Source organism: Sebastes umbrosus, chromosome 14 (assembly GCF_015220745.1).
Source record: "Sebastes umbrosus isolate fSebUmb1 chromosome 14, fSebUmb1.pri, whole genome shotgun sequence".
NCBI lineage: Eukaryota > Metazoa > Chordata > Actinopteri > Perciformes > Sebastidae > Sebastes > Sebastes umbrosus.
In genome coordinates this window covers 2127060-2154105 of record NC_051282.1, presented here as the reverse complement: position 1 = coordinate 2154105, position 27046 = coordinate 2127060, and the positions used below count along the sequence as shown (strand labels likewise).

General features: G+C 40.7%; 1 protein-coding gene and 3 long non-coding RNA genes across 6 annotated transcripts in view; all 4 read right to left on the bottom strand.

Moving 5' to 3' along the window:
* The window catches only part of LOC119502240 (beta-1,4 N-acetylgalactosaminyltransferase 2-like), a 54191-nt gene that overhangs the window by 24250 nt on the left and 2895 nt on the right, over positions 1-27046 (bottom strand). Inside the window, exon 1 of one of the 3 annotated variants that reach the window (XM_037793088.1) lies at positions 17653-17760. The exons of 1 other annotated variant lie outside the window; for it this stretch is intronic. The gene's annotated coding sequence lies outside the window, so the exon portion shown is untranslated. Of the gene's footprint in view, positions 1-1197; positions 1337-17652; positions 17761-27046 lie in introns of those variants that run through there. One more of the 3 variants, XM_037793089.1, reaches the window with a different exon arrangement.
* On the bottom strand, positions 5644-23427 carry LOC119502267. The gene is made up of 3 exons (XR_005210030.1): positions 23416-23427; positions 17760-17762; positions 5644-5907 (listed from the first exon to the last, which is right to left on the bottom strand). It is a non-coding gene; the product is annotated as an uncharacterized LOC119502267 (long non-coding RNA).
* LOC119502270 lies at positions 10661-13110 on the bottom strand. The gene is made up of 3 exons (XR_005210033.1): positions 12546-13110; positions 10929-11076; positions 10661-10762 (listed from the first exon to the last, which is right to left on the bottom strand). It is a non-coding gene; the product is annotated as an uncharacterized LOC119502270 (long non-coding RNA).
* Positions 24481-25346, bottom strand: LOC119502266. Its single transcript, XR_005210029.1, has 2 exons — positions 25051-25346; positions 24481-24946 (listed from the first exon to the last, which is right to left on the bottom strand). It is a non-coding gene; the product is annotated as an uncharacterized LOC119502266 (long non-coding RNA).

Sequence of the window (27046 nt, the reverse complement as noted above, 5' to 3'; positions counted from 1 at the left end):
AGTGGAGGCTCTATTCTTTTAAGGAGTGCACGAAGTTATTCGCCTCTTGTGGAGTGTTGAAGATATGGGTCACTCCTCCACCTGTTGCCTTAAGTTTTGCTGGATAGATGAGAAAAGTACGAAAATCCAGTTTCTGCAGAGCGTCCATTGCGTTGGAGAAGGCCAATCTGCGCTTGAAAGTATGCGGGCTGTAGTCAGGGGTGAAGCGGATGGTCTTCCCTCCTATTTCCACGGCGGTGCTCCGAGCGGCTTTAAGTATCATGTCTCTGTCGGTAAAGCGCAGCAGCTTTAAGATGAATGAGCGAGAGAAAGGCATGCCATTTGCGTCTTCCTTGGGAGCTCCTACGCGGTGTGCGCGCATGATTTCAACTTGACCCAACGCTGGAAACCACTGTGGGATGGCATCCGACATGTAAGCAAGAGCATGGGATGTCTCTGCGTTTTCGGGCACACCGTGCACACGGATGTTATCTCTGCGTGACCTGTCCTCCATGTCAGCTATCTTGTCCTCCAACCGGGCGCGACATACAGCGAGCCGGCTGTCCCACTCCGCCGAGCGATTTTCGCTCTCCTCTATATAATCCACACACTTTGAGATATCAGCTTTCATGACAACCATCTCGCCACGAAATACAGCAGCTTGCGCATCCACCAAAGCCTGCGTCTTACTTGTCAGTTGAGCGACAACGTCCTCCACAAGTCCAGGGATAGCTTCCTTGATAGCTTCTGAAACTGCTAGCTTAACTAGCTCAGCCAACTCCTCGTTGTCAGCTGAACGAGAAGCTACCAACGTTTTACCAGCCATCTTCCTTGTGTTCGCCGCCATCAGCGTGTGTGAAATGCGTTTAGAAATCAATTGAGGCGACCAAAACTTTTAAAAAGTTTGCTAAAGTATGAAGATATCATTAAACTCTGTGGGGGTTCTGCGGAGCGATGGTCTATGCCTACTACATCTCCTCGCAACGGTCACGTGACTCCTCCTACCTGAATTTCAAGATTAAACAAGAGACATAGAATTGAAGACTGGGGGGCTGGACAGGGGTGGAGCAGGGAACTTCAGGCGGACGGCCCCGGGGGGCAGAGCAGAGGCAGAGCCGGGAAACTCCGGCAGAGGGCCGAGGTTGCAGAGCAGAGCAGAGCAGAGCACAGCCGGGAAACGCAGGGAGTTCAAATTATTTTAATAAAGGAAAAACTTACAGATGCTGATCCAGGCAAGTAGGTAACAAAAAAAACAATCCGCAGAGTAAAGTGACAAAAGATCGTCTAGGAAAACAAAACACTGGAAAAACAGACTCTCTAAGGTGTAACACCACACACATGAGGAACAACGACGAACTGACAGAGAAACAAAGGTTGCACAGCAACTGAATACACCAGGGAAGCAGGGTGATTGAAGGTGTAACAGATCAGGGGCGGGCCTGACAGTCATAAAAATGGAAGAGAACAAACAAAGGCTGGAACTAAAACCAGATAAGACACAAGAGGAGTGAATTTCAAAATATAACAGAAAACACTAGAATGAATGAATAGAAAAGAAAACCCCAATCCAAGAAACCAAAATCACAATTACAGAACTAATAAACCACTAAAAAGATGAACATAAGATCTTCTTCATAAAAGAAAAAAAGTCCAATGGCCTCTGGGCCCAGCTCCAGACCGTGACAATAAATAAGAAATATGTATAACAACAGTGCAATTAATAATGCTGAAAGATAGGATCGATCAGTAACTTAGTAAAAATCAAGAATAGTATAAATAAATATTATTTTAAAAATCTGCTCTCACGGTAACTATTGATGTAAAGATACACACTGAATCCTTTTAATTCTTAGCTCACCGGTGCATTGTAAAGTAACTTTGCTTTTTGTACAAGATGGGTTCTATTTGCTCTCTTAATGTATATTTGTTGGTTTTGAAAAATGACTCTTTTCCCTCTCTCTGTCTCCCTCTCTCTCAGAGTGTGTGCGTGTGTGTGTGTGTGTGTGTGTGTGTGAGCATTATCTTCAGACAATCAAGTGGATGGAGAAACAGAGTACACAAATTCAAAGCAGAGCGTGCACCTTTGATTCATGAAGATGAAGTAAAAAGGAGAAGTTTGGGCACAAGAGAGCCATGGAGTCTATGGGAGCTGCAAGAAGCTCTTGCAAGAAGCTCTTGCAGCTCTGTGTCAGGAGTGAGTGGATTTATTTAGCTGTATGCATTTATTAGATAAGTTATTGTGCATGATAATATTTAACAGGAATTGTCTGCGTACAGTAATTCTGTGTAGTTGCAAAAGTGTAGTTAAGATGAGAATAAAATGTTTTCCATTGTGAGTTTGAACTATTTTCATTCTCTTTTTTCATTTCCAACAGGTGCCAGCATGACACTCCCAACAGGTGCCTGCTGTAATTGGTGAGGATGTGTCGTCATCAAGAGGCATGTGCACGTCCTACAAATACAGGATGAGAAGATGCAGCCAGACACCTCCATGGTCAAAGACGTCATGCAGCGGATGTTTTTATGGCAGCGAAAAGAGATTACGAATGGTATGACAGTGGAGGACCACCCTCGGGGGTAAATGATATGAATTACAGTACGTTCAGTCAATTTTCAGTTGTTCAAAGCACATAGTCAATGTAAGGAGTCAATAGCACTTGGAACAGTAACAGTTCATTTAACTGAAAAGAAGAAGTTTTAGAACAGTTTTAACAAGTCCTTCAATATTGAGATGATGTGGTTAAATGATTAATGAATTTCCCCTTTCTATCAACTCTTTTCAGTTGTGCAATGAAGTTGACAGGATGCTATATCTTGTAAAACTTTGAAATCTTATGTCATTGTGTCCTACAGATGTTGACTTCCGTGCTGCGCTGATCCTGCTGCCCCACATCTTTAAAGAGAAGGCCGACCAGTTTGTTACATTGGGACAGTATGGAGTTACTTCTTATTATCCACTGGAAAGGGGTTTGGGGTAAAACACTTGTTTTTGTAACTAGAAAATTGCCATACAGTTTCACACTATATTTGCAAAACTATAATGACAGTCTGGAGTCTTGATCATGAAGCTGGATCTGTTTTAATAACTCGCTATCTTCACCATTGTTCTGACATTTTTATTTTCTTGAACAGCATGACACTCCAAGTCCCCACCCAACTGCACAGTTGGTATGACACCGACTGGAAGATGGCCTTTACCGGGAAGGTTCCGGTTTCGATCAAAGTGGACATTGTGGACCTGTGCAGAGGAATAGGAGTTGAAGATGGAGTAATTGCAGCCTTCTGTGCCTCCTTTGATTTTGACTTGGCTTACCCACCCTACATGAAGAATACACTACCCTTTCTCCAGTGTACTGTACCGAACCTTACTGTGGTGGGTGAAAAGCCCCTACCAGTCACTGTGACCCGAATGATCAATCTCCTCTACTAAAAATGACACGACCGCATAGATGTACAAGGTGTAGAAGAACCACCTTCACCTTAATGAAATTGCTTCCACATATTGGTCTAATTAATGCCCACGAAGCTAACCTTAATAAATGTATAACTTCTGGACTAAATGACAGTAAGTCAACTTTTACATTATACAAATCTTTCAAGTGGCATGTGTATCGTAAACATGGGGCGCGTGTGCTACCTGATAGCGATCACAATGATAAAAACAATGACACTATTCATTGTTGATTACTTGCATGCAAAGAATCTTCCTCTTATTTTCTTAATCAAATATTTGTTTTGCTTATTAACACACTGTGGCTTCTATGCTGAAAGCTTCTTGTCCCAGCGTTATGATTCCCCCCTGTATGCATACACAGTCACAGTTGATCTTCAGTGGAGTGTAATTAAACCAGGACAAGAAGTAGACTTTCAGTCCCTCAATGTGTACTGTAAAGTGTTGATAAGTTATATGTTACCCTTAGAAATAAAAAATTAAATTTTGAAGGGAGTTGTGGCTGAAAAACTTTGAAAGAAAAAAGGGGGGGAAAGCTATTGTTCAATGAAATGTGTTATGCTGGATTGTATTGTGTTGCATTGATAGTTAACATTATTCAGAAAAGAATTTACTGATTTTTGAAATTCTGTATTGATATAAAATATGTTTGTGATGTTTTTATATCAGTTTTAACATAAATTGTATGACTTTTATGATTTAAATATGAATAGTGTAAAAAAATTTCATTGATTAACGATGTAATGATTCAGGTTAATAAATGTGGCAAACATTATTTTTGACTGTTTCTCATGTTGTACTGAGTACAGATTTGCCATCATAAGGTACAAAGTGCTTGTCACTGGGGCAGCACCCTCTTAAAGGCCAAATTTGTACCATTTCCAAGAGTACATTTAAGTCAATTTTTGTGCCATGGGGTACATATTTACATAACGGTAAGGGTACTAAAATGCACCCTTGTTAAGGGGTACAATGGGTGGTCCCCAGTGACGAGCTGTTGGACCCCTAAAGGTACAAACTTAGCACGTTATTTCTGACAGTGTATGAACACTTTCCGTAAGTCGGCGTTTCTGCAGAATTTGCCTGAGGGAATTACCCACAATTCATAGTGTTGTGATGTTAAACACAGGGTTACCAGGGGAAGCCCCAAGGCGTAAAAAAAAAGTAAACAAAGAGGACGGCACATGGGTGTTCAGTCTGGCATATTACATTTACACAGAACCATTAAGGATTTAAGATGGTACATAAAAAACACATGAAATCAGAGGAATGCGGTATTAGACTACCTCACCTGGTTTCAAACAGATCTTTTAATTTTGCTTAGTAAAGTTTGACAAAAACAAGTAAATCGTAAAGTTACCTCTAGTCTCGTAAGGCAAGAGCCTGGAAGACGTTCAAATGGGCAGTAAAATACGTAAAATAAAAACGGTAACGTGATAATGTCGCTGCAAAGTGCTGTCCCTTTCGTATTTATACCAATTCAAGCCCTTGCCGCCTCTCACAATCGACCGTTTACCAGGTGAAGTCAGTCAAGTCCCGGAGGGTTCAGGTCTTAAGGCCTTAGGGGGGGCACATTGGGATTGGGCCAGAGAAAGGGTGCAGTATCTCCTGAATGATGTACAGTTCGTTTTTAGATAGTGTTGGAAATATATCATGATAAAACTGTTGTTGTGTAACAAACTTAATTATGTTGTGAGTTTAGCGAGTTTGGTGTTAAATACTAGGCTTAGACTGTCTACAGATAATTGACTAATGTAAGACGGGGCAAGAATGATCACCTGGATTATCTCGTGATGGAATGTTGAGTGGGCCTGTACAAAGAGCAGTTGCAAGGTCAAAAGGGCATTGGGGGTAAAACCGGGAGGGGGAAGGGACAGGATGTTCGTGCAGACCCAAGGTTGTAAAAGATGGAGTCAGACATAGGATGGAAAAGTATTGGTTCTGCTAAAAGCCTGACCCCTCCCCCAGGGTGAGCCTGCTGTGTATAAAGTTAAATGTATAGCAGAGATCGGGGTTCATTCTCTGCGAACTGACAACCGTGTTGCATGGTATCAGGGACACATTGATGAATCCAGAACTTCTGTAATAACTCTGTGCAACTTTGATGAGTATATCTTCGGAATAAATTGATACTGATTATGCTTTAAACTTACTTGTATTTGTTTATGATTTACTCTGAGCTTGCAGCTGCTTAGAAGATAAAACAACACGCATGAAGGTGACGACTCCCTGAGGGGAATTCCTTCAAATTGGTGACCCCGACGTGATCTTCAGAAAGAGTGACGCGAGCCAGAGACTGGACGACTCAGTGAGAGAGAGAATAAGGGATCCCTGACTACAAGGCAAAAGGTAAGCAGAACCTGTTAAATCAAATCTGCATATTGGCATAGGCTCTAAATTTAATCTCTCTTGCTGAGTAAGACACATCTCTGTTTATTTAAAAACATCAAGTTGCATAGTTAAAAGGATCTGGGATCCTAAAGGATCTGGGATCCGCTAATGATCTGGGATCTTAGTTAATAAGGATCTGGGATCCGCTAATGATCTGGGATCTTAGTTAAAAAGGATCTGGGATCCGCTAATGATCTGGGATCTTAGTTAAAAAGGATCTGGGATCCGTACTGTGGTGTTTGGAACACTAATAAACTGTATTGATAGTGTACATCAGAGGAAATTTAAAACTGCCTCAGATACCGGGCCAGCACCGCTGACGGGAGACCGTTAGTAGAAGCTTGTGTTGGTGGGATCTGTGGTGGGGGCATAACGACCCAATTACTCTGATATCACTACTGTTTGAAAACTAAAAGGAAGGAAGTTGCCCTTTTAGTAACGTCTGGGACGTTAGAAAAGCGTTTGGAACGCTGCGCTTGGAGCGCTAGAGTAGTGCGCTTGGAGCGCTAGTTTAGTAACGTCTGGGACGTTAGAGTTTAGTAAAAATAGCGCTTGGAGCGCCTGTATGAGTGTACATTAATAACTAGTATTCAGAGGAAAATTAAAACTGCCTCAGATACCGGGCCAGCACCGCTGACGGGAGACCGTTAGTAGAAGCTTGTGTTGGTGGGATCTGTGGTGGGGGCATAACGACCCATTTACTCTGAATCTAGTTACTGTCATAAACTGAATAAACCTGTGTGAAGTAGTACTGGACAGAATGGACGGAGAATTTGACAAAGATTGGGAGGAGAAAGGCGGTTGTAACAAAAGTGGGTTAACCTTCGGCCAACAGTGGGCGAAAGTAAGGACAAATGTGATATGCACCTTTGACCCAAGGAAAAGGGCAGAACGAACTAGGGATTTGGATGACTGGTTCAAAGGAATGATAGAAAAAGAGGAGTTTCCCAAAGAGGACTCTAAGGCAGCTGTTACCCTGGCAGTTCGAAAGACCATATCAAAGCAGCAAGACGATTTGGCTGAAAGTAGAAAACAATTGAAAAACAGCAACATGTTCACACGAGCAAAAGCAAAAAAATTAGTAGAACAAAAGGCCAAAGCTCTGGCCAAGGTTAATGGTGTGTATCTGGCCTCAGTGACTGAATTAGGCCATCAGTGGTCTTCAAAAAAGGAAAAACAACAGCCTAAGACAGAGAGTACTCTATACCCTAAACTAGGTGATTATCCTGACCCATTCCCCGATCCTCCCCCCATGCCACAACATCAAATGATAATGAGAGAAACACCAACTACACCTCCCCCATATGTTGACAAAGACTTCCCTCCCCCACTCCCTCCCCCAGAGACTGATGAACCCGACCCTCCAAAACCTATCGTGACTATCCAAATGCCTCTGTTCAAAGTAAACGGGGGCAGACTATGGTTAGAAGAAGATCCCCAAGATACAAGAAGTAGAGAAGATTTAGAAAGAAGGACCCGGCTCCTAGAAATAGGCCTGCTAGGGTTAAACAGAGTGGGAAATCAGCCTGGGGTTGTGGATCTAATGGGGGAGACAATCTCAGAACAGAACTTAACATCTCCCATATCACCACTGATGGTCGTCCCCCCAAGCAAATCCTCTGACCCTAAGGGTAGGCGGGTAGATGAAGAAGAAACTGAGCAGGGGAAAAGAAGAAGAAAGGAAGAGAAGGATGAAAAGAAACGTAACGAGAAGGAGGAGGATAGAATGTGGGAGGAAATAAGAAGAAGAAGGATAGCGGAAGAAAGGGAAGAGCAAGACATAGAGGGAGCATGTGGAAGGGACAACCGGAGTGAGGATGGTGGTACATCCACCACATCTAGTTTGTGCCATAGGTCGGGACCTATGTATACATCTAGTAGAGAAAGAGAGAGGTCAAGGAGGGAAGATGACAGAGAAAAGGAAGATGGTAGGGAACAGTTTCATTGGCAAAAATCTGAGGAGGAACCTCAATCGGATGAGAGGGGGACAAGTCCCGACCGTGGGCCTGGTATACTGTCTGGACGATTTACTGCCCAATTAGACACCGATGGTGGGCCATTACATGGGTATGAATTGAGAAAAAGAGGACCAGATAATAAAGTAATGAAGAAATCCGCACAACATATGCTCCCAATAGTCCAGGGTACAGGTGGCCCTAGATATCAGCCATTTGGGGCTGGAGATAAAGGGGCTATTTTGGCTTTAATGCCCGAACTAACAGAAGGAGGAGGAGCATGGTTAAGAGCATTGGACGCGCAGACTCGGGGTGTGGAACTCTCTATGGGAGATGTGAGAGCACTTATGGGCGGGGGAGGAGTGTCAACATGGGTTCAAAGAGAATTAGAGGAAGAAGCAAACACCACTCGAGTGAATGATGACAGACCCTGGGCAAGCTATGCCACTCCTTTAGGGGACAGTATAAGGGCAAAATATCCCATACCTGCAGGAAAATTACATAGCTTGGTCTTCAAAATAAAGCCAGACGAATCCGGAAGACAATATCTAAATAGGTGTAGAAAAGAATGGGCAGATGCATCTGGACATAATCCAGATAAAGTAAATCACCAACACCCATTCAGGGCTGCAGTCCTAAAGTATGCACCCCACGGAGTGAAAGACGCTATGGATAATAATCCCGATATGCATGGGGCTGATGTGGGGAAATGGGAAACACACTTCCTACATCATTGGAGCAAACATGAGGATAAGAAAGATAGTGAGATGGGGGAAATGAGGGAAATAGTGGCACAATTAGCGAAACTACAGTTAGCATCAGCTAGGGACAGTGCTACAGAGGATAAGAAGAACAAAAAACAGAAACAAATGGTGCAAACACCTGCACCTATCCCACCTCCCGCACCTGCCCCACTTCCAGTTTCACCATATCCGCAATATTACGCACCCCAGCAGTATGGCCCCCCACCACCTGCCCCGTTTCAATATGCACCTTATCAGAACAGACAGGGACAGAATAGAGGAAGAGGAAGGGGGGGAGGACGAGGAAGAGGAAGAGGAGGACCCCATGGAGGAGGAGGTTGCTTCCTATGTGGAAGCCTGGATCATTGGGCAAGAGAATGTCCCAGCAACAACCAGCAGCAGAGTCAGGGTGGGTGGGCCACCCCCACCCCCACCCCCACCCCCACAGGCTCCCAACCAGCAGTACGCACCAGTTCAGGCTTCCCTCTATCAACAGCCCCCACCCTGGGGACTATAGGGAAGCCTAGAAAGCAGAAAAGAGCAGGGATTGGCCGAACCTTGCTTACAATTAACAGTGAACGGAAAAAGAAGATGGTTCATGGTGGATACCGGAGCCCGGTATTCAACCATGGCAGAACCACAGTGCCAAATATCCTCTCACTATGTGTCTGTTTTAGGGTTTTCCGGCCAGGAACAACAGTTACCTTTTACGGTACCCCTCACTGTTAAAAATGGAACTCAGAGTTTGATGCATTCTTTTTTATATGCACCAGAATGTCCTAGAGATCTTTTGGGAAGAGATGTGCTGGCTGCACTGGGAGCTTCAGTACATTGTTCCAAGGAAGGAATATCAGTGGAATTCCCGAATGGACAAATAGTACACTGTTCCGGGTCAGCAGGGAAAACACATCAAATGATGTTAAAAGAACTATCAGACCCACAGAACATAGAACCCATGGCTGAGATATATTGGGTTCTCTTGGATGACCCAAACCCTCTACTGGTCTTTTATCTACAGTGGCAACCATGGATTCGAGCCCTTCATCCCTATCTCCCCGTTCCTGATCCTCCCCACTGCACACTAAATTATGACAGGGAAAGTAACTTACAATATCAAGATGAGTTTCAACAGCAGTTAGCTGATAAAGAATGGTGTTTACAGGTGACAGACATTATAATAGGACCACAAGGGGTGGCCGCTGTAGTGTCTCTAACCCCAGAGCAAACGGAATGGTACCGTCTTTCAGATTATGCTGTTCCCCATATCTCATTAGCATTAGCTCCAAAACATCAAGCAAAAGACTTAGGAAATATGTGTAAAGAAGCAGGGCACCTCACCGGATGGGAGGAAACCACATTAAAGGGAGTATGGGTGGCTGACCAGGGAAGACATTACAAAATATCATATTTTGGGACCGTAAGGGGAAGATGTGAGAATGTCTTGTTGCAGCGTCATCACGGATGTGAAATGACCGATGGGGAAGGAGCTACTTCCATGTTGGCTACTCTCCCTTCCTCTTTGTGGTCTACAGGACCATTCGATGTGGGGAGATGCAATATGGAACCAGTGACCTTTGAAATGAACTCATACTGTCCCATTTGGAAACCACAATACAAACATAAAGTAGAAGCAGCAAAAGGGATCTCTCCTACCATTAAGGGCCTAATAAAAGCAGGGGTGTTAAGAAAATCGTATTCACAGTGGAATACGCCCATCCTGCCGGTAATAAAGCCCTCTGGATCGTATCGAATGGCTCATGACCTTAGAGTCATAAACAAGGAGGTGTTGACTCAAGTCACACCAGTGCCCAACCCCCACTCTGCTCTCTCAATGCTCACTCCGGCTCACACCTTCTTTACGTGTATAGATCTGGCTAATGCTTTTTTCTGTCTACCATTAGCAGAACATTTACAGGATATTTTTTCATTTACCTATGAGGGACAAAGATTAACCTATAATGTCTTACCACAGGGGTTTATCCTCTCACCCTCTATTTTTAATGAAACATTGAGACAACACTTAAAAGGGTTGGAACTCCCAGAAGGATGTTTTATTGTACAGTATGTTGACGACTTGCTGGTGGCAGCACCCTCGGCCGAGGTGTGTCTATCCTTAACGCATGTGTTGTTATTAAGACTACATAGTTGTGGCTATAAGGTCTCTAAAGAAAAACTCCAGTGTTGCAGAGCGCAGGTATCATTCTTGGGAAGAATGATTACAGCTAAAGGCACTGCTATGTCACCTGCACACAGAGAGTCGATTTTGCATCACCCAAAACCACGAACGGTGAAGGAAATGTTATCATTTCTAGGTCTAACTGGTTATTCCAGACAGTACATTCCTAACTATGCAGGAGACACACAGTTACTAAGACAAATGATAACTATGGCTGGGATGAGGAATCTTACTGCAGAACTGGAATGGTCACAAGAAGGGGAGGAGGGGTTCATCAGACTGAAACAAGAGATGGCTGAGGCGGCTGCTTTAGCCCTCCCTGATTACTCCCAGCCCTTTCATCTTGACGTTTCGGAACAGCTCTCCACAGCACATGGTGTTCTATTTCAGAAGCAAAGAGGGGACAGGAAAGTACTCTATTACTGCAGTATTTTACTGGACACACCAGAGCAGAGAGCTAGTCCCTGTGTAAGATATGCAGCTGCACTGGCTAAAATAGTGGAGAAAGTGGGTCATATCGTCATGCACCACCCACTCCAAATTCTCACTTCCCATAGTACTGTAGCCTACGTTACATCAGCGTGTTTCACTCTCACTCCATTGCGACAAACCAAGATCTTACAGATATTATCAAAACCACATGTTTCCTTTGTACACGAAGGCTGTAACATGGCAGACAATATGGTTGAAGGGGGGGGAGAAAAACATTTATGTGCTGAAAAATCCGAACCTTTTGTGAAATTGAGACCAGGACTCGACGCTTTACCGCTAACCAATCCTGATCTTAGCCTTTTCACTGACGGCTGCTGTTTCAGGCACCCTACAGAGGGACTTAAAGCTGGATATGCTGTTGTATCCTGTACTGACGACGGTGCAAATCCTGTAACCATGTCATCTGCCCCACTTGAGGGCAAACAATCAGCTCAAGCTGCTGAGCTAACTGCCATGATATGTGCTCTTAGATTGGCCGAGGGTAAAACTGTCAATATTTTTACAGATTCAGCTTATGTATGTAACGCAATACACAGGGATATGTCAGGCTGGGTCCAGGCAGGATTCAAAACAAGCGGAAATAAATCTATGGCTCATGAAGGACTCATGAAAGATTTATTGGCTGCTGTCCACCTTCCGGAGAAGGTGGCTGTGGTAAAGGTAAAAGGACACTCACAGGGTAGTGATCCAGAGAGCATTGGGAATAACGCTGCCGATGAAGCAGCAAAGGCTGCTGCAGGGTATGTCGCTGAATGCATAATGTTATTAGCTGAAAACATAGGAAGTTTTATAGATGATGTACAAAAAGCTCAGGAGGACGCTCCCGAGCATGAAAAAAAATCCTGGGAAGACGCAGGTGCCTCTGATTGTTTCACTGGCTTATGGCAGAAGAATGGGAAAACTGTCATGCCCGAGGGATGGATCCCGTCAATGTTGAAACAGACTCATGGTTTATGCCACGCAGGAGTAGCAATAATGATGTTCGCATTAGATGCATGGTGGTTCCCTCAAAAGAGGAAAGTTGTGGTGGATTTTGTACAACAGTGTGCTGTTTGTCAGGCGTGTAACATAAGACCCACGGACAAGCCTCCAGTGGGCACATATCCGAAACCACAGGGTCCGGGGGAACAAGTGATTATGGATTTCACTGACATGGGTGTCCGGGCTGGGGGGAAAAGGTTTCTCTTGGTAATTGTGGATGCCTTTTCCAGGTGGATTGAGGCCTATCCCACTGGAAAAGAGGACGCGAAATCAGTCATAAAATGCCTGGTTAACGATTATATACCAAAACATGGTTTTCCAAAACTAATCAGATCCTCTGTAAACACCTCTACAGGTTTGACTCCCTTTGAACTAACCTGTGGCAGACCATTTCCCGGTCCTTCGCATCCTTTTTGTGTACTTCCTGCTGTTGGTTACCGCCCGTATTATCAGTCGGTTAATGCCATTGTATCAGCTTTTTCTTGTCCAGGTGCCCCCCATCCTGATCCTCCCGTGTTGAAAACCACCCCAGCGGGTCCACCGGAACACCTTTGGTTGAAGGTGTTAAAGAGGAAGTGGTCGGAGCCACGGTGGACGGGTCCACACCAAGTGACCGCACGAACAACAACAGCAGTCCAACTCAAAGGGAAAGGTGGCGTATGGTGGCACTTAACCCAGTGCAGCTCAACAAAAAATCCACCGCCAAAGGCAGATCTGATCAGCGGAGGAGTGGACGAGCCAACTACACCACCAGATGAACCGGACAAAGGATCAGCACCAGGGGTAGATGCAAGCATCTCTGCAGGGACACCAGAGAAGAACACAGAAGAAGACACGTGAACAGTAAAAGCGTGACTATAAAACTCTCTTTTCCGATTTTAAATCTCGATGTCGCCAGACGGGCAAGTCGACTGTATTTTCTTTTTCTATTTTGGTAATAACGTTGGTAATGATTCATCTTATGTTATACATTCTATATCTGTATGCTTAAAAAGAGCTGTATGAGACACAAATCTGGGAAAGAAGGTTTCAAGGTCCTGCCGGTTTTACAGTTAAAACACGGCTTACAAGTAAAGAAAAGGTGACTCAATAGAAGATTTATATGCTTTAATGGCATGTCTGGTTTTATGCGGTTGTTGTTGCATTCCTTGTATCCGCCATTTGACGGAAAAGGTTATAGTAACTGCCATAGAGAAAAGGCGTCCTGATCAACCACCTGTCTATCAAATGAATATGTGTTCACCAACAGAAGTACAGGGGTTACTCAACATAGAGTTCCATGATCATGACTCAGAGGACGAGGTGGTAGATGATAACTCTGTGTAAAAAAACTGTAACACTGTATATAGTATAATACTGATGAATGCCTCATGAGAATATATTTCTAGGACAGAAGTGAACTTGGACAAGTTCAAAAGAGGAATTGTTGGAAATATATCATGATAAAACTGTTGTTGTGTAACAAACTTAATTATGTTGTGAGTTTAGCGAGTTTGGTGTTAAATACTAGGCTTAGACTGTCTACAGATAATTGACTAATGTAAGACGGGGCAAGAATGATCACCTGGATTATCTCGTGATGGAATGTTGAGTGGGCCTGTACAAAGAGCAGTTGCAAGGTCAAAAGGGCATTGGGGGTAAAACCGGAAGGGGGAAGGGACAGGATGTTCGTGCAGACCCAAGGTTGTAAAAGATGGAGTCAGACATAGGATGGAAAAGTATTGGTTCTGCTAAAAGCCTGACCCCTCCCCCAGGGTGAGCCTGCTGTGTATAAAGTTAAATGTATAGCAGAGATCGGGGTTCATTCTCTGCGAACTGACAACCGTGTTGCATGGTATCAGGGACACATTGATGAATCCAGAACTTCTGTAATAACTCTGTGCAACTTTGATGAGTATATCTTCGGAATAAATTGATACTGATTATGCTTTAAACTTACTTGTATTTGTTTATGATTTACTCTGAGCTTGCAGCTGCTTAGAAGATAAAACAACACGCATGAAGGTGACGACTCCCTGAGGGGAATTCCTTCAATAGTTAAATCTGAAACAATTCATTCTCAAGTTGAGGGTTTATTGCTAGAGTACTGTACTATGATAAAAAATTGAAAAAATGTTTGTACAATTTGGTACCAGTGAAAGCTTATCGGTAGGGGTGGCGTCAGATGGCACTTCATGAGACATGAATCTCGTTATCAAATGTGCAGATCTATTGAAGTTTAAAATAGACACATCATGCTCATTTTCAGGTTCATACTTGTATTTCTACTAGAACATGTTTACATGCTGTAATGTTCAAAAGCACATTATTTTCCTCATACTGTCTGTCTGAATATATCTGTATTCACTCTCTGACTGAAACGCTCCGTTTTAGCGCCTGTCTCTTTAAAGGTCCCATATTGTAAAAAGTGAGATTTTCATGTCTTTTATATTATAAAGCAGGTTTAAGTGCTATATAAATACTGTTAAACTATCAAAACCCTCAATATACGAAGAAATACACACAGCCTGTATTCAGAAATTGTGCGTTTGAAACAAGCCGTTAGGATTTCTGTCCATTTGTCTAATACAATATTTAGACCATGACATGGTTTTAAACATAAACATTCTAAATGTGTCCCAGTTTATTTCCTGTTGCAGTGTATGTAAATAACATCAGCTGACAGGAAGTAAACATGGACCCAAGCTGTTGCCTAGCAACGCAATTCCATTGCAATTCCGTTGCAATGCACTAAAACGGAGCGTTTCAGACAGAGGGTGAATACAGGTATATTGAGACCGACAATATGAGGAAAATAACGTTTTTTTTAACATTACAGCATGTAAACATGTTCTAGTAGAAACACAAAATACAAGTATGAACCTGAAAATGAGCATGATATGGAACCTTTAAGAGCACCTCCCGAAAAAGCAAAGTCTGCTCTGATTGGCTTGTGAGAAAAACATGGGTAGTAATGGGTTGTCTTATTTCACAGTCTGTGGGTTGGTGGGCTCTCCAGATACCCAAATGTATGTCCACAAACACTGTTTTCCATGATATGCCCCCTTTAATATGAAATGTGAGGATGACTGTTTTAGATGTAACTGTCTGGCAATGAATTCTGGATGATCGCATTTTCTTTAACCTCCTCAACTAAATTGTGAGACCAGAGCTCGGTCACCTCTCTGCTGTTTGAAATTAATTTCGGCTTTTGTTTCATTCGTTCATTCGTTTGAAGGAAATATAACAGTTCTAGGTAGAACAAACTGTTATAGTGTAAACATAACTAATACCATGTGGAATGACAACGACAATGTAAAAAGTAATCTTTTGTATTTCAGTTGATTTCAGATTAAAGCTTGTTAATCAGATGACAGTGTGTGATACATGGTCTTTCTAAATCCTAGGCCCTGTTCAGACCTGGTATTAACATGCGTCCTCAGTGATGCGATCACAAGTGAACAGCTTTAAGTACAGGTGTGAACACACTCAGGACGCATTGAGATCGGATCTTTCAGACCACATTCAGAGGTGGTCTGGGCCACATATGAACACATTCTTTTAGCAGTGTGTAGTGAATGCATCCTTGGCCACATTAAGGACTGCCTGCTCATCTGATGTCCAGCTGGGATCCGCGGGATAACCGCGTCCCTCAGATGAATAAACAGGCAGACACAGGCGATTCTCAGCATGGAAACGGTCTCTGTGCTCTACTGTATCCTGTCGGTACAACTGTATTTTATTAAAAATACATCTTGTTTATAGGCTACATATCTACAGACTATCAGACTGGGAACAGGACAGCAGACCTCAGATCAGCTCTTACTGCTTGTTTTCCTCCGGTCTGTGAAATCTTGCAGATGCCGTTAGGAGCACCGGAGGACACCGGAGGACACAGAGGCACATGATTTTTTTCAGGTTACCTATTTCATGTACTACTGTCAGGATATAGCAACCGTTTTATAAAAATAACTTTTTTAAATCATATTTGCTCCAATTACGCCTACTACAGCTTTAAGAATGTTCGAAAGACTCCAGTTAAGCATTAAAAATGTTCTTCGTTGAGTTTGAGTAATATGACAAACTTATCAAGCGTCATACTCAGCAAAGTGCTGAATATATTTATAATGTGTACATACTGTATATCTAGAAGATGATGAGGCAATAAGAAAGTTGAAATAAAAAGAGCAGGAAAGATATCCTGATGCTGGTCGACAAGGGTCAAATGGAAATGTGCCAAAACGACTCTTTTCTGAATTATTGTTTCAGCTAATATATTATTCAGCATGACCAATGATTTGAAGTGGTGAGAAATGTAGTAAATGTCTTTCTTTCCTAAATTTGCCAGTAAAAGTTTACTTGTAGCAGCTGTGAGTAAAAAGTAGGACGTTACTACAACAACTTTATACAAAGCTTCTGAGTCGCCTTCAGCAAAGTCTCCAGTGTTGGCAGCACTGTTGGAGTTTAGGACTACAATTAGGATTAAAACGCTGCATCACATCAGTCATTATGCTCCCCTCGTCATGATTGAGACCCAACATGTTTTCTGAACAACATAATATATATGCTTCAATATATTGAAACATGAAGAAGGGAATCTTATATAATTTATATTTATAATGCTTCAATTTGGGGTATTCATAAAGATCTTACATGAGTTAAAGGTCCCATATCGTTCTTATTTTCAGGTTCATACGTGTATTTTGTGTTTCTACTAGAACATGTTAACATGCTGTAATGTTAAAAAAAAACTTTATTTTCCTCATACTGTCTGTCTGAATATACCTGTATTTACCCTCTGTTTGAAATGCTCCGTTTTAGTGCATTTCAACGGAATTGCGTTGCTAGGCAACAGCTTGGGTCCATGTTTACTTCCTGTCAGCTGATGTCAGTTACATCCACTGCAACAGGAAATAAACTGGGAAACATTTAGAATGTTTATGTTTAAAACTGTGTAATGGTCTAAATATTGTATATTTGTGACATCACAAATGGACAGAAATCCTAACGGCTTGTTACAAACGCACAATTTCTGAATACGGGCTATGTGTATTTCTCCGTATATTGAGCGTTTTTATAGTTTAACAGTATTTATATAGCACTTAAACCTGCTTTATAATATAAAAGACATGAAAATCTCACTTTTTACAATATGGGACCTTTAAGGGCTTCAAAATATGATTTTTCAAAATCCATATGGTTGCTGTTGTTCAACCATCAGGAAGAAGCAACATTTTTTATTTAAATGTAATGTTAAAAGATAAATTGATGAATTTTAGAAAGAAAAAAATACAACAATGGGCCATACTAGTTGTTCAGGACCAGTTGATTCCAATGAACAAAACCTAACCTCATACACATTATAAAATACACAGAAGGCAAGGAATAGGAGTATTTTTCATTATAGCACAAATACTGCTTTGAACGTTCATGTCAAAGAATCTCTGCATGAGAACCAAAACATTATAGGTTATGGTAATATTATGGAAATACTACAGCTCTCACCTTTTGCGGCCACCGGGGTTTCCCCTCGTTCCGTTCATGCAACACAAATAAGTAACCTTTACCACGATGAGCGAAATGTGAAGAAGTCTGCGGGGATGTTGACCAACCTGCTTTCCAATGAGTGAAGCTAACAGATGGCAGTTGGGACATTTTATGAGGGGGCAAAGTCCTTTCCTTCAGGTGACTCATGAGTCAATAAAAGCACCTTATCATCATCAACAGCCAACCAATCACACTAACAGAATCCTTCAAGTTGCTTGGCACACACACATCAGCAATAACCTGAAATGGAACCTCAACGCTAAACATCACATGTTAACAGGTTTATAAAACTCTCCAACAGCGAGCCTGCATCGATGCCGACTTAATCTGCCAACCTTACCGACGACGTGCAACGCTGTTGTGTGCTCGTCTTGGAACACGATCCAGTGTCAGTTCCTTGCCGCTACTTGTACAAACATTTAAAAATGTAATTTATTCTACTTTATTGTCATACAGACATTATCAACTTAAAGTAATTGATTATATTTAGGATCAGATATACCCTTGTCCAGTCTAGAAAACGGTAACGTTAGACATGTTCATTTTAAAGTGTATATATATATATAACCTCTTAGCTTGAGCGTGAACCTCTGAATCAAATTTTCCGGATCATTACATTTTAATCTTAATTCATCCACATCAAAGCCAAGGATGTAATCATCGATTAGCATGGAAAAACAATCATTTTCATGGATGTTAGAATGACATCTCTATGTGTAAACTTGTGTGGAATGATTTTGAATGCATACCTAAATGTTTGCAGTTGGCTTGAATGTTTAAGGGAAGGAGAGTATTTTTAATCTTTTTGATTTTTATGTTCTCATTGTGCCCGTTAATTTTGTAAACTGTGTTAGCAAGTGGCATTCTCTTATGTTTTTAGATAAAAAAAAAATCATCCGTCCTTAAGAGTGCCCATAAAATAGCTATTGATAATTCAAGGTAAAAGTAGAATTGCAATAAAAAAAATATTCCATTTCATAGGAGGTTGTCAAATAAATTATTCCATTAATTAAAAAAAAATCAGTGAGGGGGCATAGAAGCAGAATACTAATTTTAGGTGAAGCTGGGCTCCATGCTGTTTAACCCAGACGTAGTTCTATCTAAGACAATTGATTTTCTCCAAAGTTGAATCTAGTGTGTGTGTGTGCGCGTGTGTCTGTGTGTGTGTGTGTGGTGGCGACTAAAACAGGCAACCGTCAGGATTGTCACTCTAGCAGTGTATGATCTCCAGGGATCATGAGCAGGCCGAGTAATTTTACAACATGAATATGAAGTGATAAAAGATCAAATGGACAGCAAAAGGAGACGATTCAACCATACATTGAAAAATTGCTGCAACGTGCTTTTCATGCCTTGTACTTCTCCTTCCCCGTTTCACTAATGACGCAGATATGATTTAGATCTCTAAAGTACTCGTTGTAGTATATATATATATATATATAAAAACCTACTGTATATTTATTATTGTGTTACCCCTATCAGCAGTGCAATACTGATTTAACAGTACAATAATTTAGTGCAATAATTCAGCTGTTCAATAATCTGGTTAACTCTGGCATTAACAGAGAGAGGCGCATATGGAGTCGTCGGGTCTCTCAGAGCTCCGGGTGGAAAAATTGTTATTTCTTTATTAATCCTGCCGTCTAGTTTAAAAATTGCCTGAAGAAGTCAGTGGTGTTTATAGTTTTGACCACTTTAACAGTCATTGTGTGATTTTCACCCATACCAACTTTGAAATCAGTGAAAATGCCTGACACGCGTCAAACAAAGAACGCCAAACAATCTGGCACAGCTGTTGTGCATGATGGGCCTGATGCGGAGGAAGAATCGACGCATTTGTGGGAAAAGATATCCGACAAAATTCTGGAATCAATCAGTAAGTGATTCGACCTCCTAGACCACAAATTTGAAACTCTTATGAACACATCTGGCTCTGACTGAAAGAATTGTTGCTGCAGAGGAACAGGGCTCTGACCACGAGCGGCGTATTCAGACGCTGGAGCTGTGCCTGACAGATATGAAAAAGTCAAATGAAAGGCTTCTGACGAAGATTGACGACATTGAGGGGCGCTCGAGACGTAACAATATTACGATTGTGGGGATCCCCGAGGATGAAGAGAAAAGCAGACCTACGGAGTTCATCGCTGGATTAATACCGAAGTTACTCGGGGTGACCAGCTTTGCAAAGCCCGTGGTAGTGGATCGAGCGCACCGCATACCTGTGCCAAAACCTACGGATGTAAAAAGACCAAGGAGCATCATAGCCAGGATTCACTTCTACCAGGAGAAAGAATTGATTCTACGACTGAGTCGGCAACAACAGATGATCTACAACGGCCATCGAGTCTACGTTTATCCTGATTATACAGCGGAGGTGATGGCACAGAGAAGAGGATTCCGTGAGGTAACCCAAGCGCTCAGGGAGAGGGAGGTAAAATACTCTGTGTTTTCCAGCTAAGCTTCATGTCCAGCACAACGACCAGGTAAAGGTGTTTACCTCCCCAGGTGACGTCAAGTCCTTCATAGAATCTGAGTTGAAAAAGTAGGCTTGCGAACTGGGAACTTTGAGAACATTAACTTTGTTATGCCTATATTCTACTCCATCTAAGTTAAAAACGAACAAGACGGCGGATTAAGTGCTATATTATTTTTTGTATTTTTTTCCACTGCGGAGGGACTGGATTTGTGGTGTAGCCCATTGTCCGCATTTAATATTTTTCTGAGAGGGACTCTCGGCTGCTGGCCATTTGCCATGCGTTTCCCCAATACTATGGGTAATTTTTCTTTTTCCCTTTTTTTCTTTTTTCTTTTTCTGTGGGGGGAGGGTTTGGGGGTATGCGTGTGTGTGCGAGTGTGGATGTTTTGCGGGGAGAGGTGTGCTGTTTGGCGTTTCAGCTCACTACATAAATATGTCTATACTCAGTTACTACTTTGTTTTATTTCATATCATCCATGCCATGTATCAAAGGTTTGAATGGGCATTTGATTTCTGATTATCTGACTTGTTTGTAAGTATGTCCCCAATTCTAAATGATAAAATCACACTAACCTCGTGGAATGTTAGGGGTCTTGGAACTGATGTTAAATGCGGGAAGGTTTTTTCTCACTTGAATTCACTGAAAGCTGATATATTATTTCTACAAGAGACTCACACTACTAAAGTTACTGGATATAAATTAAAACCTAATTGGATCTCACAAGTGTACCAAGCACCCTTTACATCTCGAGCAAGGGGCGTAGCTATCCTGTTTCGTAATAATATTCCTTTTTTACTTAAATCCAAGATTACTAATCCAAATGGGAGATTTAGTTTGATTTCTGGTTATATTAACTCATTCCCAAATACCTTGTTAAATATATACGGCCCGAATTCCGATGACCCTACGTTTTTTCATAACGTTTTTGAATTACTTCCAGAGGATGGATCGTCCAATGTCTTCATCGGTGGCGATTTTAATTGTTATTTGGATTCATCCCTGGACAGATCATCCACTAAATCTCCTCCAACTATTAATTCTGTTCAAACACTAAACAATCTGATAAAATCAAGAAATATGGTGGATATTTGGAGAATACAACACCCTGACAAAAAAGAATATTCATTTTACTCACAGGTGCACCAGTCATATACTAGAATTGACTATTTAATAGTGGAGGCTGGTTCAATCCCCAATATTAGCAACACACTTTATCACAATATATGGATTTCTGATCACAGTCCTGTTACGCTGCAGCTACAGTCTTCCCTTTCCAAACCAAAATATAATTGGAGATTTAACCCTCTACTACACTGAAAAAAGTGCAACGACTGTGTCATTCATTTAAAGTGCATTTTTATATTGGTCTATTTGAAAATCATGGTTTCCGGTTTAAACCTGTTTTGTTCACTTTGCCTAAAAGCAAATAATACTCCCCCTGGAGTAAAGTAAAAGCAATAATTTTGCTCAAATAGTATTTTCACTTCAAACCAGAGATTTTCATGTCACGTGACCACATGACGTCACATCAGCTCGCTCCTTCGTGAAGTTTACTGTCCGCCATTACCTCGCTTCAACAGAGAGGACCGACTGTTGTTCAAGGAAACTCTTTTAAACAAGGTAAGAATTCTAAATTGACAACCGTTGAGTTTAGAGACATCTCAGACATGCACCCCTCGTTTATCAGCTTCATGTCTGATGAAATGTACCATGGAATGATGTTCTTTCCACTTCCGGATTATGGCCCCAACAGTGTTCACTGGAACATTCAGAAGTTTAGCAATGCGTCTGTAACCAATGTCATCAGTATGTTTTGCAACAATAAGGTTGTGAAGATCTTGAGAGAGCTCTTACCCATCATTAGATGTTTCTTGTGTGACACCTTGGTAATGAGACACCTTTTCATAGGCCATCAGTTGGGACTGAACCAGCTGATATTAATTTGCACTGACAAGGGGCCGGATTGCTTTCTAATTACTGATAGATTTCAGCTGTTGTCTTGGCTTTCCATGCCTTTTTGCACCTCCCTTTCTTCATGTGTTCAATACTTTTTCCCTGTGTCATTTCACATTATTACACATCACTTAATTTCTGAACTTATTTGTTTTGGTTTCTTTGTATGTACAGATCACTTGGGTTGTTACCAACATCTGGTGAAAATTTCATGTCAATAGCACCTTTGGAAATATATTTACTGAGAAAAATGGTGACGGTTCAATACTTATTTTACCCGCTGTATGCACCCCTCGTTTATCAGCTTCATGTCTGATGAAATGTACCCTGGTCATTTTATCCTTAATGTGACGTATCCCATGTCTGAAAAAGGCCAGAAAAACCATGCAGCTCCCTCCAGACCCCCACCTCCCTCTATCAGGGTACCCTCCAAGCAGTGAATCCGCTCAGATTAGCAACACAGGGAGGGATTGATAGTACGACAGGTGATTGACAATTTTCTGTGCCCTACACATTTTTTAATCCAGAGTAACCGTTTTGCTAAGAGGAATATGTTAGTTTATATGGTGACTTTGCTCTTTTTGCTCTTGGAACAACATCTTGTAATATAAATATTGTGAACTCATATGAATATTACGTTTACTCTTTTTAAGCATAATCAAAAATGATGAGAATGGATTAAGTACTAGACAGTGAGTATCGATTAAAGAGGAAGAATTCATATCACATTCTCTCATTTGTCAATGTTAATGCAGTATACTGTAATACCACCAGTATGTCTAAGGCCTAATTATTAAATTAGAGTCTGTAGTGACAATTATGGACAATGTTAACTATCCCAACAAAAAACTAAATGTGAAATCTCACCTTTTGCTTTGTGTTTACAGGTTTGCTGTTGTTTCATGAAAAGGTCACAGTTTAGCCACATTGCTGAATTTGGTAAGTCCCAAAATGAACAACAGTGAACATCATTTTCATGTATGTTTAAATAGGAATGACAAACCCAAAATAGAAATACAGCACTTTAGAGAATAAGTTACCACAGATGTATAGGCCAATTTACTAATGTAGTATATAAATTCAATTTCAATAATTTCAGTTGAATTAGTAATGCAATGGAAATGGCACATGACATTATGAACATTTAATGGCAGGTTCAAGGAAGAAAGACATTTGGGTACAGCATGTTTTTGTTCTGTTTTATAGCTTGTATTCAAATACATTCCAAGATGATGGAAGAGTTTCATTGTTAATTGTAAATAAGAGAGAGAAACAGACTTTAATTCAAAACTGGCTCCAGAGGATGCATTGCCAGCAAAAAAAAATGGAAAGGCCAACAAAATACCTAACAGAGACTGTCACTTTTAAGTGATGTGAAGAAGTGAAACAACTGTGCAGTGATAAAGGACAAAATGGACAAGACTTTTTCACTGCAAAGACAGGACATTATGGGAAAGGAATCAGGAGTGGAAGAGTTGAAAGACAGATGACCTTAATTTCTGATTTTCTCTGTTGACAGAATTCTTTCTGTGGTATAAATATTGTGGCACTGATATTAACACTGAAAATGTGAATAATGCTAAATTCACAATGACCAGCAATTCAGTACTAGTAATGGTAATGTTCTTAAACTGACTTATGCACAAAAGACCAAGCTCTGTTCATAGATATCACACCCAGCAATTGAACTTCACTTTTCCTTGATTATGTTTTTGGGTCTCTTGATCTCACATGTGTAATGGTTCAAAATAATGTGACATTCATACATTCTGGTCATTTTATCAAAGGATAGTCAAGTTTTAACACTGTTGGAAACTAATTTTACACTTCTTAATGGCTATTACATTACATATCTCAGGTTTTAAAGGTCACCTATTATGCAAAATGCACTTTTCCATGTCTTTTAAACATCAATATCTGTCCCCAGTGTGTCTACAAGTCACCATAGTATCATAAAAGACTATCCTCTCTCTTTTTCTCCTGCTCCGTTTGTCCGGAAATGGGTGTAGAAAATCACTTCTCTTTTTCTCCTTCTCTTCCGACGTCATTAGAGAATTGCAAGCCACGTAAGGGTTTCCTGGTCGAACCAGAGAGAACCTTCAGTAGATGACCCCGCCCCACAGCGCGTCACTGTCTCTCCTCCTCAACCGAACTTGAGCAAAGTAGCTCTACTGTTAGTCTGCAAGAACCAGCAGAACCGTCTTCATGTACTCCCATCATCTAAATATAACATGTTCTTTCACAAAGGCTTCATGTAATTACACTGTTTAAACAGCTGATATTTATATATTATATATATTTGATGTCATGCATGTAGAAGAGTACAGGTAGTAGTGACTGTAAGCAACACAACACATTTCTGTTTCACAGTCAAACTTTATTTGAGTAGACAGATGACAATATTAATTATTCACAGCATTTGTAATCATCTCACCTGTTAGTTAGTTATGATGACATGGTACAGGAGAATGTCTTTCAGCTCCAGTACACTCCGGTAAGCTAAGCTCCGGTGGTCTGTAGTCATGGTAACACAGAGACAGCTCCTACGGTAAATAATATACCATTACTCTGATCTTCCATACATTTATCAGGTGTCTTTTACCAGAAATAATGAACTGACTACTGTTTCACATCTTCTATTTTCCACCCTGATGTTCGCTGTCTTTACACACCGTCTCATAGCGGTAGCATGTAGCTAACCCGTTAGCATGTAGGTACATGCTAACGGGTTAGCTCTGTATCTCCATGTAAACAGAGCTATCTGCTCTCAGCTGTCTGCTCTCCTCTGGGATGATTCTGTCGGCCATTTCTCACAGATGGATCTGTAAAGACAGACGTAAAACAGAGTGTATGTTTACAGTTTACAGAGTTAATGCATAATGTAAACACTGAGCTAACTAACAGAGCTATAAATAGCATTATTTACCTGAGAGAAACCGTCAGGAGAACCTGGAGTCTGGACCGCAGATGTTCATCATGTGTCGCCGATTTCTGATCAGATTCCTCCGGTAACGTGCGCTGGGTGAAGTTTCTGGTTTATAAACTTTAAAGTAGTTTATTTTACTCTTCTGCTTCTCCCTCCCTGCTCTCAGACCGTGAGGGGGGCGGGGAGGGTGACGCGTTGTTGAGGACGTTTGATTGACAGAAAACGCTGACCAATCAGAGCAGAGTGGGAGGAGACAGGCTGTGAATCAGGGGTTTTCAGACAGAGGCTGAATTAGGCTCTGAGGCAGGCAGACTCAGGCTGCAGTACGAGAAAAATAAAGGGTTTTTTGAACATTGCAGCATGTAAAAATGTTCTAGTGCAACATTAAAATACATCTATGAACCTGGAAATGAGCATAATATGGGACCTTTAAAGGAGAGATGTACAAACCCGTTTACATGTTAAGATATCTGTGGTTAAGGTTACAGAAAGGTTGCATAAGGTTTAAAAAACATTGAAAAGACCATGATTTATTTGTTTTTATACTTACTATGTATTTTTCCTCAAGTGTTGAGTATACTTGCTAGCTTTACTGGCCGCACAATTCATTGTAGGTTTCCTTTTTTTTGTGTTTTTTCTCTTTTTTTAGTACATAACAGAAAAGGTGATGCATATTTTAAAAAGACATCACAATAAACATTTAGGTATTTAAAGAGAATATTCCTGTCTTTATTAATAGTAAACTAAACTAAACATCGTCTATAACAAAATGTTTTTAATTTGATCTTATGTGAAAATTCTACTAGCTTTGGTTTATGGGAAAATTTAAGTTGTAAAAGAGTAAAAAATGCTATTATATTGACACACAAAGTAACATTTTGGCTTGCAACTAAAAAAAAATATATTGATTAAGGTATCATTAAAATTCTAGTTTGTTTGTACTGAATCAGAAATTTGACTTGAGAAAACTTAATAAAATTGCATGTAACAAATTAGAGTATTTTAATTAGTTTATTCCAAAGTAAAAACTCTACTTGGATGTAATAGTAAATATTAGGTTTTTCCAAAATGAAAAATTAAGTTGTAACAAAGTAAAAAAAAATAGTGTATGGTCTTCATAATGAATAATCTTTTTACTTTGTGTGAATGGTAGTTTTTGACTTTGGCCAAACAAATATTTTGATTTATATTAAATCATAATTTACGGTTTCAACCAAATCATAAATACAATTTGCGAAAAACTAATAAAATTAGATGTAACAAATTAGAGTAGTTTTTTTAAGTTAATCCAAAGTACCATTTTTTTCAGTATACTGTCATCACCAGGATTTAAAGAATACATGGCCAATAAACTCAGACTTTTTAGAGATCAATGATAACGGAGAAGTTTCAGACTCTACTCTCTGGGAAGCACTTAAAGTTACAATGAGAGGATTTATTATTTCTTTTGAGACCTCAAGGAAAAATTAAAAATATAAGAGACTGAAAGAAATCGAACAAGAAATTACTCATATAGAACAAATATATAAAACATCTCTTTTACAGTCTGACTATAACAAGATCCTGAAATTAAAATCAGAATATAACTCTGTCCTTGGAGAGGAAATAAGTAATCTACTACTGAAGACGAGACAAAAACATTTTGAATTGAGTGATAAACCACAAAAATGACTGTCAAGACAACTTAAAGGAGAGCAGGCAAAGACTGCTATTCATAAAATACAGTCCAAAACCGGTGAAGTACTCACTGACCAACAAGATATTAACAAATGTTTTAAAGAATTCTACTCCGATCTCTATACCTCTACGTCCACAGCAACAGAGACAGATTAGTCCCAGTTCTTTAGTCCTTTAACTCTGCCACATCTAAATGAGAGCAATCAGCGCTCTTTGGATGAAATGTTTTCTGTTGCTGAGTTGGTGGAAGCAATTAAGGCATTCCCCATCAGTAAATGCCCTGGACCGGATGGGTTTGGTGCTGAGTTTTACCAAGCAT